A 21233-nucleotide genomic window follows, 5' to 3' on the forward strand; every position below is an offset into this window, starting at 1 on the left:
ATTCCAGAGTTCACTGACAAGGAAGGACCCTGTCCTACAGAAATGCCCTTATTTGGACTCTTAGCTTTCAAAACTGAGACAAAAAATTCCTGTTCCATAAAGCCATCCATTTGTGGTATTTTTTGTTACAGCAGAACTAGGTAACTAAGACAAGGGTCTTTGCAAATGTAATTAGTCAAGTTAACCTAAGGTCATACTGGAGTAGGGTGGGCCTAATATGACTGGTATCCTTGTAAAAAGATTAGAAGAGACACAGACAGAGTCACAAAGAGAAGATGGCCATGTAAAGACAAAAGCAGAGATTGGAGTTATGCTGTTATAAACCAAGGAACACCTGGGGCTCCCAGAAGCTGCGAGAGTCAAGGAAGGACCTTACCCTACAGCTTTCAGAGAGAGCGTAGTTCTACTGATACCTTGATTTTGGATTTCCAGCCTGCAAAGCTGTGACAGAACAAATTTCTGTTATAACAGGCCCTCCATTTTGTGGTGCTTTGTTATGGAAGCCCTAGGAAACTAATACTTATCTTAATGTAAATCTGTTTATCAGCCCTAATAGCAAACCCATGTATTGATTCAGTCTTGTACCAATCACGTATTAAGGTATTACTTTGCCCCAGATATGCTGCAAGACAGTAAGGACACAGAGATGAATGAAATGTCATAAGCTCTGTCATAAGTCTTGTTGCACTCCTGCTTAAGAGAAAGTAGAAAACCATAATTTCATGGGACATCTAGGTCAACTGGCATAACGTAGTTTATTAAGAAAATGTTCTACATCCCACTTTAGTGCGTGGCATCTAAGGTCTTAAAAGCTTGCGAGCAGCCAGTTAAGATACATCAATAGGTCCCATCCAACTAGGAGCAAAAGAAAATGAACAAAAGAAAGAAGGAAAACACTAGCCCAAAGGACTAAAGGGACAAATGAACCAGAAACTCCACCAACCTGAGACCAGAAGAACTAGATGGTACCCGGCTACCACCAATGATCTCCCTGACAGGGAACAAAAGAGAAAGTCCCAGACAGAGCGGGAGAAAAATGTAGAACAAACTCAAATTCATGTAAAAAGATCAGACTTAATGGTCTGACAGAGACTCGAGGGCACTGGGTAGGTGGGAGACTAGATGAGCCCCTGAAACTATGGCCCCCAGATGTTCTGTTAACCTAGAACTGAAACCATTCCTGAAGCCCACTCTTCAGACAAAAATTAGACAAGCCTATAAAACAAATATAAAACAAAAAAATAATACATGTGAGAAATGTGCTTCTTAGTTCCATCAGATATGTGAGATCGAATGGGCAGCTCCTATACAAAAGGATGATGAGAAGGCAGGAAGGGACAGGAATTAGTCGAATGGACACAGGGAACCCGGTCTGGAAAGGGGGAGTATGCTGTCACATTGTGGGGATAGCAACTAATGTCACAAAACAGTATGTGTGTAAATTTTTTAAAGAGAAATTAACTTGAGATGTAAACTTTCACCTAAAGTACAATTTAAAAAAGAACAAAAATATATATTTGAAAATAAAAATAAGATGCAGTGTTTTAAAAAACAGAGAAAGTAGAAGGAAGATAGAAGGAACGGAAAACCCAAGCCAGGCAACTAAAATGCTGAAAGGACAGGCTAAAGGATAACAGAGAGAACCTTATCTACTCAACAATGTTGCCTAAAACTGCCCTGGCAGACTTAGTGGATTAGGCAGCTATACAAAATTTTAAATAATAATTTTTTTTTTTTTTTTTTTTAACAAAGCAATGCCTGGCTTTATTATCCGGAATACTGGATGGCTTTAGATTTCTCAAAAAGCTGTGCAACCTTCTGCCTGCTAAACATGGAACAAGGAGACAAGTTGGACTGTGAAGACAGACATTATCAGTCACATTATAAATATTGGATGCCTTCTCCACAATACGGCTGAGATTTTCTTCTGAACAATTTAAAAAAAGGATTTCCTAAGTGAATTCATATTTTTTTAAAAACAAAGGCAAATGGTTGACCTATTTTTAAGAACGAACAGCTTTAGAGAAGTATCATTTGCGTGCAAACAATAATTAAGATAATTAAGCAGGCTTGGATGGACCTAAATTTGGCCCCACTCTCCTACCTATTAGTTTTGCATTTCTCTACACTTGAAAAAATACACAAATGGATGTCTTCCAAGACAATCTGTAGTTCAAATTTTCACTTGTTCACACTGACATTAACCCCCAAGTCATCCAAATTAGTAAAGCTTATTTTTTAACTATAGTTTCTCGAAGCCTTTGGGGCTGATTTAAGTGTACCCACATCTTTTTCTCCTGAATTACCTGGAATCATCGCCAAGTCCAACACATAACCGCAGTGTACCACACCACACCACACCACACCACACACACACACACACACACACACACTTCTACTTTGGCTGCATCTACATATTGAGAGACTTGGAACCACTTTTCCTGCCCAAAGCCATTTCCCCCCTTTTGCCCAGAAGACAATCAAGTTATGGCTTCAAATTAGAGTTAATTGCCTGACATATTTTATAATTTATGAGAATGTTGCATCTGATGTGAGATGATCAAGTTTTATGATCTGTGTCTGGGCTTGCGGTTTATTGACTGAGCTTTTGGATATTTAGCTTCTAAAAATGGATTTAATATGGCCAGATTAGTTGGCCCTTTCTGTGAAGGCCATCCTGAGTCACTACCCAATAGTCGCAGAGTCCTTCCTAATCCCTTAAATATCCGCTCAATATTAAGGCTGATTCGAGGCCGCGTGTGCGCTTCATCAGAATAATGACAGCAACAATTCCTCATGTTTGTATAATGCTTAATATTTTTCAAAGCACTGTTGTTAAATGTCATACCCTCCCAAACCAGGTTCGGCAATAGGAAACTGAGAAGAATCTCATTTTCCTCATTAAAATAAAGTAAAAAATGTTAATACCAGAGGAAATGGAGCTGCCAGTCCCTTGGTTCCACATTCATTAGCAGAATCCTGCTAAAAATTGCTGAGATTCACATTGTGCCAAGTAGTCATGGACAGTCCAATCAGTCTTGCTAGCTCTTTCCGGATCCTCCAGAGAGCCCCACTGCTCTTTTCCATAGCTCCCTCCACTGACACAGGAGTCATCTGTCTGAGCCAGGGATAGAAAAGCAACAGGCCCGCGGCCTTGCCTCAAGCGGCCCCCTGCCAGCTATGATCAGTGTTACCAGGCACAGCCCTCTCAACCGACCTCTGAAGCTGAAATCCTCCTTTGGGCCTTTCCTGTACTCACGGCAATCAGTCCAAAGATGTTCAGGCCTCGAAGCTGGCACAGACACAGTCATGATTCTTCACCTGCTAAGTGGCTCTGGGACTTCTCACAGTCCTGAAGATCTAACAAACCACAGTCCCTGCAATCACAGCTTTGCTGAGGTCCCCGCAACCAGCAAAAGTCAGAACAGAGCCCACAGGGATGCTGAGAAGCCTGGAAGAGAGAGCAGGAAGCAGGGCTGCTCCTAAATGGCATTTTACTGGTTTTTGCACTTGTTCCATTCTGGATGTTACCCTGTGTGTGGGCCCCTGGCACAGCTCCGGAGGCTGAAAAGGGAGCGTGCATTGTATGCTTTTGAGTCATTCACCTCACTATCCCTAATCCGGTTTTCCTTGTACTATGACACTTCTTTAAAAAGATGAGCGCTTTTTCATTCAGTGCTTCTCTATGAGATGTCTGTACGGAATTACTTAAACCCTGGGATGCAGGGGCCTAGCTACGAAAAATAGCGCCTATAGCAATTAGTGTTAAATTGCTGAGTGATCTCTCACAGCTGGCGATGGAAACTGTGGTGGCCAATGGAAACTGCTCATTAACACCCTTTCTCAAGTGGCGCCCAGTGCCCGTGCCCTACCTGCCATACCTTGGTTACACCTCTGCTGGAATGTCTTGCTCTCTTCTCTGTATAGCACCATGATTGCATCTAGAAATACCTGGCCATCTCAACAACAACAAACCAACCAAAACCAAACCCAGAGCCATTGAGTCGGTTCCGACTCATAGCAACCCTACAGGACAGAGTAGAACTGCCCCACAGAGTTTCCAAGGAGCGTCTGGCAGATTTGAACTGCCGACCCTTTGGTTAGCAGCCGTAGCACTTGACCACTACCCCACCAGGGTTTCCCAACAACAGCATGGGCAATTGTCCACTCTTCATGTTTCTGGCAGGAGATGTGGTAGTCATTAGGCATGGGAACAAAGTGTTTCTGGCTCTCTGCCTTTCAGCTACATGGTGGGGATTCACTTGCCTGCTCTTCTTTCAAGTAAGTCATAGCATGGGACTGACTTCGGTCAATCAAGGGAGAGCAGAGGGATATGCGTCACTTCCGGGGGAAGCTCCAACAGCCAGAGTGTGACTCATCACATTCCTGACCTGAGTGACTGGGAGGAGCAGACCCCCTGCCTCTACCCCCCACCACTGACACAGGACAGGTAGCATGAGTAGGAAATAAAACTATGCTGTGTTATGCCACTGATAGCTTTGAGTTGTTACTGCAGCATAACTGACCTAGCCTGCCTAGTTCATGAATGGAGGGGGGGACCAGCAGGACCTGAACATCAGCCCCTGGAAATTCAGTCAAATGGCTCAGCAATGCAGGAATTTGCCTGATATCTGTTGAAAAGAGGATACAGACCAGCTCAGCAGCCCCAATTTGTCCAGACAAAGCAGCGGATAGTCACTGCTGCCATTACTGACACATGCCAAAATGATATGCAAAATGTGTGGCTTGTTGTCAAGAAAATTCCACTTCCTGAAAGTCTCTCTCATTTTGGAGAGGGCACACATTACACATTTTCTTCACTGCGTTTCCAGAAACAAAGGAAGAGAAATAAAGGCTCCTGCCAAACGGCATTTATATTTAGCGTGCACCATATGCACACGTGCAGTACAGAGCACAAAGATATGTGGCAGTCCCGCCAGATTGAAACCAGCAGGATAGAGAGCAGGAGATATAACATGTACGTGTGAGACTCTCAGTAGTATAAATGTAGGCATTTCTGAGAACAGAATGACTCTTTGTGTCTTGACTTCACAAGATTCTTCAGTAGCTACTTCAGAATATTCTAGGGGAGCTTAATCTTTAGATGCAAGGCCAGGAGTGAAACAAGGGCTCAGTGGGCAAATGGTCTTTGAAGTGGAGTGCAGTTACTTAGGACCCTGCAGGTCCTTGCTAATCCACTTACTACATCCTCCACGATGGAGGGCCATTCTGAATGGCGGGGTTTCTCCCCAGAGCCACAGAGGGAGAAAATATTTTGAGGGAGAATTGGTGTCTACCAGCATCGAAGGCACACTTACAACAACTGAGCACTTTATGTTTATGAAGGGTACATGAGAGTGAAGTACTCGGGCCCTGAAGAGGGAGCTGAATCTAGGAAACTGCCAATAATGTAGGAAAAACAGGCATGTGAATATACAACTGGAAGCAAGATGGTATAATATTGTTGCTGTTGTTGTCAGGTGTCATCGAGTCATAGAGACCTCATTTGATAGAGTAGTACTGCCCCATAGGGTTTTCTAGGCTGTGAGTTTTATAGGAGATGATATAATGCCCACCCATCCACCCCCCTCCCCCAGAAAACTCATTGCCATTGAGTTGATTCTGACTCATGTTGACCCTGTGTGTTACAGAGTAGAACTGCTCCACAGGGTTTTCTTTGCTGTAATCTTCATGGCAGGAGGTGGCCAGGCCTCTCTTCCACAGCCCAGCTGGGGGTTTCAACCTACTGATCTATCAATTAGTAGTTCATCACAAACTATTTGTGCCACCCAGGACCTAACACCCTCCCACCAGCTTTAAACTGGCAATTCAGTGTTAGAAGGAAAAGCCATTCTCCACTCCCAGGTTCTATGAGAGAGGTTTTCTTAAACACATAGTTGGCTGTTCTTAGCACTTTACTCACACCATGTCTAGGGAGCTAGACTGATTTATCTCATTGACACATTTGGAGGGAAAACCAGGCATGCTTAGGTCAGCAATGTCATTTTTCCTCCTGTCCTCTCCTGCCCAGCACTGTCATGACTGCTGTGTGAGTCCATAATTTGTCTTGTCTAATAGACTCAAAATGAGAAGAAACAGCTGCAAACATCCATTATTTGGTAAGGTATCAGAAGGGACCAGTCCTTGAGAAGGGAATCATGCTTGGTAAAGTAGAGGGTCAGAGAAGAAGAGGAAGACCCTCAACGAGATGGATTGACACAATAGCTGCAACAATGGGCTTAAGCATAGCAACAATTGTGAGGATGGTGCACAACTGGGCAGTGTTTCGTTCTGTTGTGCATAGGGTCACTATGAGTCGGAATCAACTCGATAGCACCTAACACCAACAGCGATAGACATAAAGCCACATCCTTCACTTTGATTTCCATCAGTCAGAGAGGTAACATTTTGATTCTCAGTACACCACTCCTATTTCTTTATTTCTCAAATTATTCCAAATCATTAGCGTGGAACAGGTGTTACTCTAACTGGATTTATCCACCACTATGAGTCAGAAGGAAATCCTGGTGACACAGCGGTTAAGAGCTACAGCTGCTAACCAAAAGGTCTGCAGTTTGAATCCACCAGGCGCTCCTCGGAAACCCTATGGGACAGTTCTATTCTGTCCTACAGGGTCGCAATGAGTCTGAAGCAACCTGACGGCAATAGGTTTGGTGTTCCAGATGAATCAAAATTGACTGGACAGCAATGGGTTTTTTTTGTTTATTTGTTTGGATCAACACTCAAAGGTGCCCTGGTGATGCAGCATTAAAGGTTGGCAGTTCAAAACCACCAGCAGCTCTATAGGAGAAAGCTGTGGTGCTCTATTCCTATAGAGATTTACAGCCTTGGAAACCCTACGGGGTTACTAGGAGTCACAATCGACTCTACGGCAGTGGATTTGGGTATCAACACTCAAGGAGACTCTGTGTGGCACAGTTCAGTGCTCAGCTACTAACCAAAAAGCTGGCAGTTTGAAGCTACCCAGAGGCACCTCGGATGAAAGCCCTAGTGATTTACTTCCGAGAGATCACAGCCATTGAAAACTCTCTGGAGTGCAGTTCTGTTCTGAAACAGATGAGGTCTCTGTGAGTTAGAATCAACATGATGGCAACTGGTTTCACCAACACTAACCCACTAGGAGTAACCAAAGTGGATTATTTCTTTCCAAGGCCCGGTCATGCTAATGGTACATGATTTGTGTCCAGAAATCGATAAGGCAGAGGTTAAATCCCGTTGAAGATTATCTACTTCTAGCCTTTGAGTGATTTTTTAAAACTTTTAAATATAATAGGTGTATTCATATACATGTTCTGATTTACACAGTTGCTGACCAGGCTCCACTGAAAAAAAGACTCTACCTCAGTCCACCAGTGCAGTTTGGACTTATACAGACATGGAGACCATGAAAAAAGGGACCTCCTGAGAGAATTTGCCACAGAGAAGAAAAGTTAGACTCAGCAACAGACCCTGATTGTAGATGGTGAATGGTCCTTCCAAGAAAAGTCCAGTGGCTGATTTACAGGAACTTGTCTAGACCTCACCCACCTGGAGGCCCAGGTAGATACTTGCAGAAAGCAGATATGTGCATAAGTTTAAAGCAGTGTCACCTTCAGCCCTGTAATTTTGGAAGACTCAAGAAGCCTTGATATGGGACTTTCTATAGTTGAGCATAACACATAGGGAGCTTTTTTTTTTTTTCCCTCAATTTGCAAGTAGAATAAAAATCTCCAGCCTTGAAGAATAGCAGTGTAATCCATTTTCGTAGACTTCCAGCTCCAGTGGTGTGCAGGTGGCAGAGATGGCAACATCCCACGTGATGAGACAGACATGCATTTAGCCCTGGAGAAGCACTCTGTGGAGCTGTAGATGCCCAACATTATGGAATTCCAGCCCACCTAGACTGTGTCATGTGGCAGCCACAGCCCACCTGTGGAGATAGGAGAGAGTCCCTGGGGAAGGACCTGGAGAGGACAGCATGTTCTCTGTATCTTTTGGAACCATTACAATGGCACAACCTTAGTTTTCTGGAAAGGCACATTTTATAGGAAATATATTGATATCTGTCTAGACAAGTTTAATGATTCTTTCTATACTGAGATTTTGTTTTCCCCTGATGTCTTTGAATCTACCTTTGCTGAGAGCAGCCCAGCTGAGCCACAAACAGCCACCCTTTCCCTTCCCCCAACACTCTTTCCTCTGTCTCCTCTAGGCATCTCCCAGCCCCAGAAGTCAAGTAGCAGAAGCATCCATTCAATGAACAAAAGATTTCAGGTCACACACTGGTTCTTAATTATACCTTAATAGAGGCCTGCCTTAAGAAGAAATAGAGTAGGCTATTGGCCACATGATGATAATTTAGAGATCCCAGGAGGCATTTATCCCTCATGACAAAATGCCTCCTACACCCTGACCAATGTCTGAAATTCTATAGTTAGAGATTCATTCACTTGATTTCAAACTTGAGCTCCAGCTTAAAAAGCAAACAAGATAATACACTGTGGAAGGGACCTCGGTTTTCTTCTGGATGGCAATGTGCCCAGATAAAAGACTCATTTCCCAGCCTCCTGTGCAGCCACAGGTAGTCATGTGACACAGTTCTGACCCACGAGATGTAGCAGGAGTCATTAGGTTTGGGCTTTTGGAAAAGCTCTTTAAAAGTAGGCTGATTTAACTGACCTTTTTTCCTTCCACACTTCCTGCTTTTTCTTGCATGGAACATGGACACAATGGCAGGAACAGGAGCAGTCATTTTAGGACCATAAGGGAAAGGCAAGATAATCACAGAGACTTTGAGCTGCTGTACCAAAGCCATCAACTTCTGGCTTCCAGGCCTGTCATTATATGAGAAAAATAAACTCTTGTATAATGAAACCACCTTTAAAAAAGCAGTTGCCACCAAATTGACCCTGACTCATGGCCATCCCATGTGTATCAGAGTAAAATTGTGCTGTGATCTTTTGGAAGCAGACTGCCAGATCTTTCTTCCAAGGCTCCTCAGTGGACTCGAACTTCCAACCTTTTGGTTAGTAGTATTAATTGTTTGCACCACGCAGAAAGTGTGAAACCACCTTAGGTACATCTTTTTTCTTAGTAGCTAGATGCAATTTACATGATGCATGCATAAAACCTCATCAAAAGCAAATGTTGCCCTTCGGTGAGTAAATTTGTCAAATGTTTTCCCACACATAGGTTTCTGTGGGAAAAAAATGAATGAAAGCACAGAGATAACAGGATCAAGAAGCCAGAGAAGGGGCGGAGGAAGAAAGAAAATGCACACGAAATACAGTGGGTAAAACCTGCCCCTCGTGTCCCAGTCAAATACTCAAAGCAAGGTAAAATATCATTGAATGAGAAGGGGAAGCCAAACATAAAATTGTAGACTAGGAATATACCCTGCAAGAAGCAAAAAGTAACTGCACAAATATTCATTAAGGGAAATCAAGAGAAGAGTAAGCATGCTGGGTAAAATGGCATTAATTCCTTTATCCCTTTTAAGTTGTTGCTACCAACCTTGTTCAAACAGCCAGTGAAGGATTCTTAATCTCCAAGGAAACCTCATCGGTAAGTAACAGCGCCTTTCTATAGTCCAGTATTTTTTTTACCTTTTATCTTTATAGTTGTTAATTGAGCTGGTCTCAAATCAAATCATTAAAAATCAATCAGAAAACTTCAATTTATTTGGCCAGAATCCTCAAACCCTTGGTGATTTCTTCTTGCATTTGACCTAAAGTCACATGGTCATTTAGTAACAGTGCCAGAGCCTCCACCCAAACCAGAAAGCCTTCCTTTACATCAAAATTCATTTTCTCTGATAAATCTAAATCTTTACATCTGTCTTTTGATGCCGTTTGTGAGTCAGGTTCCAGAGGTTAGACCTACAATAAAATAAACTTTAGGTACAAACTAACCCAGATACATATTAGCACTCCCATCCTCTAATCCAAAACTATGATTTCAGTGGAATTTGTACTTTGTAGCTGAAAAGTCAATCTATTCCTGAGAAGAGTATTTGTGTAACAGATTATGGTCAACTCTCAAATAGTCAAAGACTGTTATTAGATCTATGGATTATCCATTTCCTGGATAAAAAACCAATCCTCAATATGTTCAATGCAATTCAAAATACTTTGGTGCCCATATGTGTGCATTTCTGTTGAATTTACTCCTATGCATGAAATTTCTGGGTCATTGGTTGTATATACATTCAGCTCTATTAAATACTGTCTGTCAAGCATTAGGAAACCCTGGTGGGATAGTGGTTAAGGCTACGGCTGCTAACCAAAGGGTCGGCAGTTCGAATCTGCCAGGCACTCCTTGGAAACTCTATGGGGCAGTTCTACTCTGTCCTATAGGGTCACTATGAGTCGGAATCGACTCAACTCCACTGGGTTTGGTTTGGTTTTTTTTTTTTGGTTAAGGATTAAACTGCATCCTTCCAAAATATTTGTTGGAATACTAATAGCCATACCTGTGGTTATAACCCTGTTTGGAAATAGGCTCTTCTTTGTTATGGTAATTAGACCACACCCAAGTGACCAAAAAATAAACCAAACCGGTTGCCGTAGAGTCAATTCCCACTCATAGCAACCCTATAGGACAGAGAAGAACGTCCCCATATGGTTCCCAGGGAGTTTCTGGCAGACTCCAACTGCCGACTTCTTGGTTAGCAGCTGTAGCTCTTAACCACTACATACGCCACCAGGGTAAGCAGATTCTAAATCTAATCACTTCTAAATTATTATAAAAAGAGCAGATTAGACCCAGAGGTATGTACACACAGGGTGATGGGGGTGGGGGGGATTGTCAGGGGAATAGATACCACGTGAGGATCGTCTGCAAGCCAAGGAACCAAGGCCTGGGAATACCTACAAGGAAGAAATCAACATGGTCAAGACTCTGATTCGGATTTTTAGTTTCCAGAATTGGGAGAAAATAAATTTCTGCTCTTTAAGGACACCCATTTGTGGTATTTTTGTTTCAGCAGCACTAAGGAACTAAGACACTGCCCAACAGGTTTCCGAAGTGGTTGTACCAGTTAATACTCTCATCAGCAGTATATGAAAGTTCCCGTAGCTCTACACATTAACAATATAGAATCTTCAAACTTACAAACATGGTATAGCTCTCAATTTATTTAGGTCTTATTTAATTTATCTAAGTATTTTTTTTTTTTAGTTTTATGTGTGTGTGTATGTGTATGTAACAGTCATATATATTTTCCATCAGATTCATTTCTATGCATTTGACATTTCATGTTATTATAAATTATACAATTAATTTTTATATACAATTTTTAATTTTTTGTCACCAGCACAAAGAAATACTACTGACATATATATTGTCCTTTATACAGGGTCGCTATGAGTCAGAATCGACTCGACGGCATTGGGTTTGGTTTTTTTTTTTCTTTGGATGTTGGTTTCCTAGGGCAACTGTAACAAAGTACCCCAAACCAGGAGACCTGTAAGAACAGAAATTTATTGTTGTCGCAGTTTGGAGGATAGAAGTCTGAGATCACGGTGTCAGCTGTGTTGATTCCTTCTAGGGGCTTTGAGGAAGAATCTGGTCCATGCCTCTCTCCTAGCTCCTCCTGGTGGCTCCCAGCAATCCTTGGCGTTCCTTCGTTTACAGTTGCAACACCCCAATCTCTGCCTCCGTCCTCACATGGACGTCTTCCCTCTGTGTCTGTGTCTCTTCTCCTTTTTTATAAGGATACCACTCACATCTGATTAGGACCCACCCTACTCCAGTATGGGGCAGTTCTACTCTGCCCTGTAGGGTCGCTATGAGTTGGAACAGGCTCAGTGGCAACGGGTTCTACTCCAGTATGATCTCAGGTTAATCTAAATGATAATATCTTCAAAGACCCTATTTCCAAGCAGGGTCACTTTCACAGGTAGGGAGTTTAGAACTTCAACATATCTTTTTGGGTGACACAATTTAATTCATAACGACCATGGTAAATTTCATTAATTGTAATAGTTTACCTGTACTTTTTTTTTCTACATACACATTATATAATCTGCAAATAATGGCAGTTTTATTTTTCCTCTCTAATCCTTATACATTTCACATCTTTTTCCAGACATTTGCACTGGTTAGGCTTTCTAGTAAAATGTTGAAAAGAAGTGATAATACTATCCTCATCTCATTCCATATCTCAGAGAAAAGCTTCTAATATTTTACCATTAAATATTATGTTCGCTATAGGTTTGTTGTAGATACCTTATTATCAGACTAAGAAAATATATAGGTGCACCATAACACATGCACAGAAGGGTTTTTAGTAGCAATATTCAAAAAGCCAAAATATAGAAGCAAATTAAACATTTATCAACAGTAGAATGGATAGATAAGGTGTGGTATATCCATACAATGGAATACTATACAGCAATTAAAAAGAATAATCTGCTACACCTAGTGAAATGGTGATTCTTACAGACATAATTCTTTGTATTTGGACAGATTGTTGTTTTTTTCTGCATTAGAGTCATCTGAAGACTCTTGCCAATGTCTTGATTAAAAGAAGAACATCAGACATCCATATAACCATTCATGTTAGAGTATACTTCTTTATTGCCTTATCACTCAATCTCAGTCATGTACCACCAACACTGTGTATCTCATCAATTAAATTAGTCATTCTTGTTGTAGACACACTCTACAGTGACTCCCAAAGAGTCACACCCTTGTATAATCCCCTCCTCTTGAGTGTGGGCAGAACCTGTGACTTGTTTCTGTACAATAGAATATGGCAAAAGTGATAGGATAGCCACTCCCTTGGTTAGGTTACATTGTATAAGACTCCATCTTAGGAAGACTGAGAGGGAGATTCTACTACAGGTCTTGAAGAAGTAAGCTGCTAAGTCGTAAAAGGGTCTTGAGAGGGCCATGTAGTAAGAACTGCAGGTGGCTTCTAGGAGCTAGAGTGGCCATGTACGACAGCAAGAAAATGGAGACCTCAGTCCTATAACCACAGGGAACTCAAATCTGCTAACAACCGCATGAGTTTGGAAGAGAATCAAAGCTCTGGATAACACCTTGACTGCAGCCTTTTGAGGCCCTGAGCAGAGGACCCCGCTAAGCTGTGCCTGGACTTCTGACCCACAGAAACTGAGATGATAAATAAATGTTGTTTTAAGGCATTAAGTTTGTGTTAAATTTGTTACACAGTAATAGATAACCAACACATTTCCATCGATTTTCATATATATGTGTGTGTATGTGTGTGTGTGTGTATAGATATATATTCACTCTGGAGGAAGGATGGCTATGGGCATAGAACCAGGGTAATAAATTTTTGAACCTACTTCAATATGGACTAGTGGCCCTATAAACCTGATGCACAGTTTTCATCCTGGAATCCCCCATAATCCTGCAGATGTCTTTGCCACTAAGAAAAAAAAAAAAAAATTTACTAGACTGTGTTAAATCTCTTATTCCTTATTACCATGTATTCTTCTTTCCTGATTTATAATACTCTCCCTCTTTTAGTGGAACACCCTTTTCAGTAATTTTCCTAGAAAGTATGTGTAAGAAATACATTTTGATCTTGCATGTCTGAAATATCTTTATTCACACTTCTATGTAATGAGTAATCGGGCTGGATATAGAATTCTGGATTGGAAATGACTCTGAAGGGATTGCTCCACTGTCTTCTAGCTTCCAGGGTTGCAGTTTATTTTCATCATCTCTGGAGATGTTTAAGATCCTCTCTTTGTCCTCAGTGTTCTGAACTTCCCAGTGACATGCCTCAGTGAGGATCTGTTTTCATCTATTGCCCTAGGCTCTCAATGAGCCCATTCAATCAAGAAACTCATGTCCTTCAGTCCAGAGGAATTGTCTTGAGTTATATCAACCCCTATATTGTCTGTCCTCTCTTTTAAGAAATCCTATTATCTAGAAATTGGATAAGTCACTTTAGTGTAAACGTTTCCTGCAAACACAAAAAGCCTACCTAGCACATCGTACAAAAGGCAACATGAAGCAAAGAGCCTAACTAGGACTTCAGCTCAATTTCCTGTCACTCTCTGCAGGTAGTTAGAAAAGATGTGACCATCTGATTTTTATTACATTTTCACTCCAGGTAGACTTGTTCCTTCAGATGATTTCTTGGTTGTAATGGCTTCTGAGCCTCCTTTCTTTCTTTCCTCACGTATCTTTGAATTGCAAAGGAAGCAAAGCTTTACAATTGCTTTTTGTTTCCTTGCTTTATCTCCCACAATGTGTTTTCTAAGTAGTTGTTCTATTTTCTTCCTTTTATCATGCTTTTTTAGAGGATTTGGAGCATGACTGCTACATTAGCTAGGACTCTGAGTTGTAAGGGGTAGCAACCTAGCTTGACCTAGCTTGAGCAGAAAAAGGTGGGAGGTTGTTTTGGGAGAACACTGGAGCATTTCATGGAACAATCAAACCATAAGAAATGGAGATTCTGCTGGACTTCAGAAACAACTAGACTGGAGATAGTACACCATCTAAATGAAGTCTCCACCTCTTTACTTTTCTCTAGTGCCTTTACTCTTTTCTCTTGAGGTTTTAACGTGATCAGTAGCAACTCCAGAATTTTACATCTTATAGCTTTAGTCACTAGTGAGATACTGATTCAGATTTCTGAGTCCCAAATCCCAAAATCCTGGGTGATGATCCCAACTAACCAAACCCAACTTAGGTGCCCATTCTTAGGTCAATCAACTATAGGCAGGGAATCAGGGCCACAGCATGATAATGCTAACTGTGTGGATGGTAGGGAAAGATAGTTCCCACATTATGGGTACTAATGCCCAGCAGGCAATCCCATACATGTTGCTTATAGTTAACCTTCATTTTCAATGTCTCTAAGACTTTGACGCCAGGTCCTCAATATGCAACATCCAAATTCTACTGGGCACAAAGTACAGTCAGAAAATAGACCACCCAGGGCAGGAATTATGTTGAATCACTAATGTTTTCCAAATTCCTAGTGCACACTCAGTAAAATCCTAGTAAATACTTCCAGGTAATAACTGCTCTTTCGGAATCGACTTGACGGCAATGGGTTATGGGTAGTAAAGAGCAGATACGAACATACAAATGTACCCTGACTCGATGGCAACACGTTGTTGTTTGTTGTTGAACTTGATTAGTAATTAACTTACCCCCAATTCTTCAGGTAATTTCCAACCTTCTGCTTCACTGGCTAGGTAGATCTGACCCAAAAGGCCTGGATAGAAAAGAATGTCTATTACAAAGTGATGCTGCAGCACCCCTGTATGCATTATAATTTCTTGTAGGACAGAGAAGACCTTCAAAAACTTTAATTCTCATGGTAAAAAAAAGGGGGGAGGAGTACAGTTTTGTATCAAACTTCTTTTACTCGTTGTAATTGGAACGCTGGGTTCTTAGAGCTTTCTGAATTCCTTTACAGCATCTCTCAAGTCATTTAGTATTTCACTCACCTTTTGCTGTTTTTTATTCTTCTTTTAGCTATTGCTTTCTCTTTTTACTGCTGCCTCTCTTTAACTTTTAGTTGAGATGGCTATCTACAGAGAGAAACAGAATTTCTTCTAAAGAAAGCAAAAATCTAACTTGCAGTTGCGGAAAGTATTTTACACTATTTTTGTATAATTACTTTCGTTTTCTGTAGTGGAGCAGCTGAGAAAAATTGCTCTAATTGTGTAATTTTCTGCAACTACTCTGGGACAAAAATCTTGGTAATTGGATTTTTTTAAACTAACAAGTTGTCACAATTGGATAGTTCTTAAACTATTTGTGCTTATGCTTCAGAAATTTTCAGTGGATATACAGTATATTTTAAATGTTTTGCATTAGCTTGTGGTCTCAAATTTGATTTATTTAACTTTGAATTTTAAAGTAGATTGACAACTCTGATTATACATTGTCTTCGCTAAATGGACCTTTGCTAAGTTTTGCAGCGTATTCATCCCCCACGGACCCCACCCCACACTCTGCTGTTGCTACGGGAGCCAAAATTCTGGCCTGTGTAGCTCCAATTCCCGTGTGGCTCTGTCTCCCAGACTGCTTTGCTGTTACTATGGAAATGACTGCCCATTAATCTTGCTGTCCTTTTACTACCAAAGCACCTTTAACTGTCTCAAGCAATCAAGTGATGTTACCTACAGCAGGGAAAGGAAGGAGAAGACTGCTTCCCATTCTAAATCGGCAGCACTGATTTTAATCAAGATTTAATCAAGGAGCAGAAGAACTAAAGCTACTCTAACCACTTTCTTTTTTTTAAATTACAAAGCAGGATCCTCCTTGATATATAAGCACATGCCCTTGTTCATGCCATTGTTTGAAAACTCTGGATAAGGATACTGTGTATTTTTAAAGCTACTTTTGTGTTTAATACATTACAAAATTGCACAGTGGAATCGGGACAAGTTGGCATATCTTTTTTTACTGATAAAAAGGATGCAATGCTTACTACAACTTTTCTGAAGGTTGTGTTTTTGGCAATAGTCATGAAAACTTGAAAATTATGGGCCTAATCACTTAGACAAAGCCTTATTGCCCTATGGAAATTGAGGGGTAATAACATGGTCCAGGAACCCTGGTGGTGCAGTAGTTAAGAGCTACAGCTGCTAACCATAAGGTCAGCAGTTCGAATGCACCAGGCACTCCTTGGAAACTCTAGGGGGCAATTCTACTTTGTCCTATAGGGTCGCTATGAGTCGGAATCGACTTGACAGAATAGGGTTTTTTTTTTTTTTCCTTGATAACACGAGTCAAGAAAAAAAATTAGCTAATGAGCCAAAAATACTTTTGGCTCACTCTTCTCTCACTTTCAGGTTAAGTATCACTGAAATATTGACTTTGACTCTATGGGCGTTTTTGCCAAATGAAAACAGGACTTATTTCCATTTTGAAAGGATTTTCCAGGTGATCAGGAAAAAAGTTCTTGAAAGTAAATAAATCATGGTCTGGCCACACTGAATCTGAGATGATCACTGTGGCAAGATTACACTGGTTCCAGCAAATAATACATTCCCCATCACTCTTTTTAGAGCTAAAAAAAAAAAAAATTAAGTGGCATAAATATATGGGAGATCTAGTTGATGCCCGCAGCAAAAATAGACATTGCTTTTGCTCTGAAAATAATCGGATGGTATTGGAGTTGGGTGAGGCAGAAGCTGGAAAGAAAATGATAGGTCCACAGTAAGATGAGCCTGGATGAGCAAAACAAAGCTACCCATTGTTTCAGCTCTCCGCTCTGATGAAAAAGACATGAATGAATGAGTAAAGATGTCACAAAATTTGAGATTTGTTCAAATGCCTAATAGGAAAGATGTCCATAAACTTACCACTTATACAAAGGTTAGGAAATTCTTCCCCAAAAAAGAGAAGGATTGGAATGGGAGCAAAAAGATCAGATTGGTAGAATTTTGTCAAAACAGTCTGGCAAAATATAAAGTGACAGATTTCAGCACTTGGGCACCATCTAAAGCTTCCAAAAACCTGACCACTTTAGCTAGAGTGCTATCTGGCTTAAACCCCCGCTGATAATTTGCATTTCCAACAAGTTCCCAGGTGATGCTAAGGCTGCTGGTTAGGGACCAATTCTGAGAACCGCTAGTAAATGGCTCGCCACATTTATTATACATAAGAATCACCTGGGAATCATGTTACAAAATGCAGATTTTGATTCAGTATATCTTGAGTGGAAATGCAAATTCTCAGTATGGGCTTGAAGTGGAATAAATCGGTTCAAAGCCCTGGCTTACCCCTCAATGGTATTTTTCCATCTCCTTCTTCAAGAAACAGTATCAAGACCAGAAAAACTAGTACATAATTATGAAAATCAGCTATTTGAAATCTTCATTGCTTTAGAGCAACTGACGAATACCCAGGAAAATAAAACTAGATCCTTACCTGACACCTTACACCAAAATTAAGTCTAGGAAAATAAATATTTAAATGTATAAAAGTGCTAAAAGAAAATGCAAGTGAATTTTATAATCGTGGAATATGGAAAGCTTTTTAAGATAAAGTTTTGAAACATTAAGGAAAAGATAAAGATTTATAGATTTATGTATATAAAATTTATAATTTCTGTATTGTAAAACTCCTATTTAAAAAGTATTTTTAAATATGCTAAAAGGATTAAATTTTTTGCAACATATATGAGCTATAAATCATTAACAAGTCCTTTTAAGTGTATATAAAGAACTCTTAAAAATCAACAAGAAAATTACAGAAAGATGAGAAGGGAAATAGAAAGATAAAAAAAACATAGTCAATACCTAATAGAAGACAAAAAGTTACTAAATATATGAAATGATGCTTAAAAAAACAAAAAAAAAACCATTACCATTGAGTTGATTCCAATTCACACCTAACTTGTAGGACATAGTAGAACTGCCCCATAGGGTTTCCAAGGAGCCACTGGTGGATTCAAACTGCAGACCTTTTGGTTAGCAGCCAAGCTCTTAACCACTAAAAAAAAAAAACAAAAAACACTACCTACTAATAATTAAATACACACACACTTAGTGTGAGATTCCATTTTCCTGATCAGGGTGAACACACCTACTGTAAACCAGAGAAACTGGCACTTTTGGAAGGAAGACAAATTGTTAAAAGCTTTCCGAAGGTCATTTGGTGATTAATTAACATTTTTAAATTTGCAAATTTTTTAATCTAGCAATTCCACACCTAGGATTTTTTCCTAAGAAAATAACTGATCAAGTGTACAAAGATGATACATGTAGTAGAGCCTGGCCCGCAAGATGGCTCCATCCATGTTGCTGCACCCCTTCTCCCGGCTGCTGGCCCAGGCCAGCTCCCAAGCGGCCTTTCATCTCAAAGTTCTGTATTTGAAAGCCACCGAATCCAAGCCTAATTGGCTAAAGTTGGACTGACTTTGGGCACCACAGCCTTCCTACGGGTGTATCTCATCAAACAACGTAATGAAGATGATTACAGTATAAGAGAAGAAATGGGTTGGAATAAACTATTGAAACGCCAACACAGTATGCTGCATATAGTGATTACAGCAGTTCCTCTGGATTCACCAATTTTTTTCATTGTAAATGAGAGAGAAAAAGTTATGTGTATATATCTTCAGCATTTGAGTGCTGCATCATTAAGTGAAAAAATAAAAATACTTCTGTATTCTTCAGATAATGCATATTGTGATAACCACCAAAAAATATCTATTCTAAGTTATAGTGTCAGAAGTAGTTCAATATGGAAGTTACATTGTGTTAAATGTGCAAGATGAAAAATTTAATCAATAAACAGAAAGTTCAATGTAAATTCAATCTAAAAAAAAGATTATGTGTGTAAGAATGTTGTGTCACAACAATTAGGATTATAATGAAATAAGGGAAATAAATGAAACATCCATCAGTTGACATGCTTAAATGGGAATGTATAACCATCAAAAATGGTGATACACACACACATACATACACAAAAATGCCTTTCATATCATATATCAAATAGGAAAAGCAGGTTACAAATAGTTTGTACACTATGGGTTTATTTTTATCAAACAAATCTATTGATCAATTTTTATTTCTATTTCTATTCTGGGAAATAACGAGAACAAATAAGATGCTGCTGCCCTGTGAGAAAGCTAAGAGCACAAAGATGGCCAAGGAATCACTGGGTAACTCTTCTCCATATTAGTTTCCATATATTCGTCTTTCCATGAAATCAGGTCACTATCTTCTTGCCACTATCAATCACAATGAGGAAATGGAGCCATCTTTACACAGCTGAAAGCACCATCAACTCTTTTACTCTGACCACCATGGTAGAAATCTAAGACAGGTCCAACATGGAGCAGGAAAATCCACAGTCATCCTTTCCAATTTATGTGCCTCCCACCTAACTTCCATCCCCAAAATCGGGTACAATAGCTGATGGGAGAGTAGGTCACATGGTATTCTTTCTAGAAAGAAGGGACAGCTACTTTGTTGGTCATTTTGTCATCACTATAGGCGCTTTGGTCCTCGGGTAGTACAAACAGTTAATGCACTTGGCTGCTAACCAAAAACATTGGAAGTTCTAGTTCATCCAGAGGTGCCTCGGAAGGAAGGCCTGACCATCTGCTTTCCAAAAATCAGCCACTGAAAACCCCAGTTTAGTCAGAGTCAACTCAATGGCAACTGGTTGGTTTGATTCTAGGGGATACAGAAGTCTTTGGTGGTTCAGTGGTAGAATTCTGGCTTTCCATGCAGGAGACTCTGTTTAATTCCTGGTCAGTGCACCTCTCACTACCCATCTATCAGTGGTGGACTGTGCATTGTTATGATGCTAAACACATTTTGGTGGAGCTTCCAGACTAAGATGAACAAGGAAGAATGGCCTGATGATCTGCTTCTAAAAGTCAGCCAGTTGAAACCACATGGATCACAATGGTCCAATCCACAATCAATCATGGGGTTGGAGCAGGACCATTGGGCATGGGGCCAGCAAGCATGGGACTGACTCAATGGTGGATAACAACAACAATTGTCTCATTGAACAAAAAGTCCAGAAACAGACAATCTAGGCACCCAAGACTTATATAGCGGCACAACGTTACAACCAATGACCCAGCTTCCATCCGACGTTCTTATTAGAGCAGACACTTTTGATGTCCCACACCTGTGACTTTGATCATAGATGAAATGGACAGTTCCATGTGAGCTCATCTCAGCATTTTACCACAAAAATAAGCCAAGTGCTTTCTACTTGGCCTTAAGCCTTTCCCCATCAGAGAGAAACTGTTCAGTCTTGCAGCACAGGAAGGTAAAGCCCCCAGGTTGTTGTTGTTGTTAGGTGCCATCAAACTGGCTCTGATGCATAGTAACCCTATGCATAACAGAACAAAACATTGCTAATCTTGCACCATTCTCACAATTGTTGCCATGTTTGAGCCCATAGTTGCAGCCACTGTGTCAGTCCATCTCATTAAATGTCTTTCTCTTTTTCACTGAGCCTCTACTTTACCAGCCATGATGTCTTTCTGCAGTAATTGGTCCCTCCTGATTATATATCCTCATGAGGAATCTGTACATGGATCAAGAGGCACTCGTTCAAACAGAACAAGGGGATACTGCATGGTTTAAAGTCAGGAAAGGTGTGCATCAGGGTTGTATCATTTCACCATACCTGTTCAATCTGTATGCTGAGCAAATAATCTGAGAAGCTGGACTATATGAAGAAGAATATGGCATCAGTATTGGAGGAAGACTCATTAACAGCCTGCTATATGCAGATGACACACCTTTGCTTGCTCAAAG

General features: G+C 40.5%; 1 pseudogene; it reads left to right on the top strand.

Annotated features, from left to right (window-relative positions):
* Window positions 1-18728: 18728 nt before the first annotated feature.
* Window positions 18729-18951, top strand: LOC126061479 (NADH dehydrogenase [ubiquinone] 1 subunit C1, mitochondrial-like; annotated as a pseudogene).
* Window positions 18952-21233: the final 2282 nt, after the last annotated feature.

The sequence above is a fragment of the Elephas maximus genome, chromosome 2 (genome assembly GCF_024166365.1).
Source record: "Elephas maximus indicus isolate mEleMax1 chromosome 2, mEleMax1 primary haplotype, whole genome shotgun sequence".
In the NCBI taxonomy this organism is placed as follows: Eukaryota; Metazoa; Chordata; class Mammalia; order Proboscidea; family Elephantidae; genus Elephas; species Elephas maximus.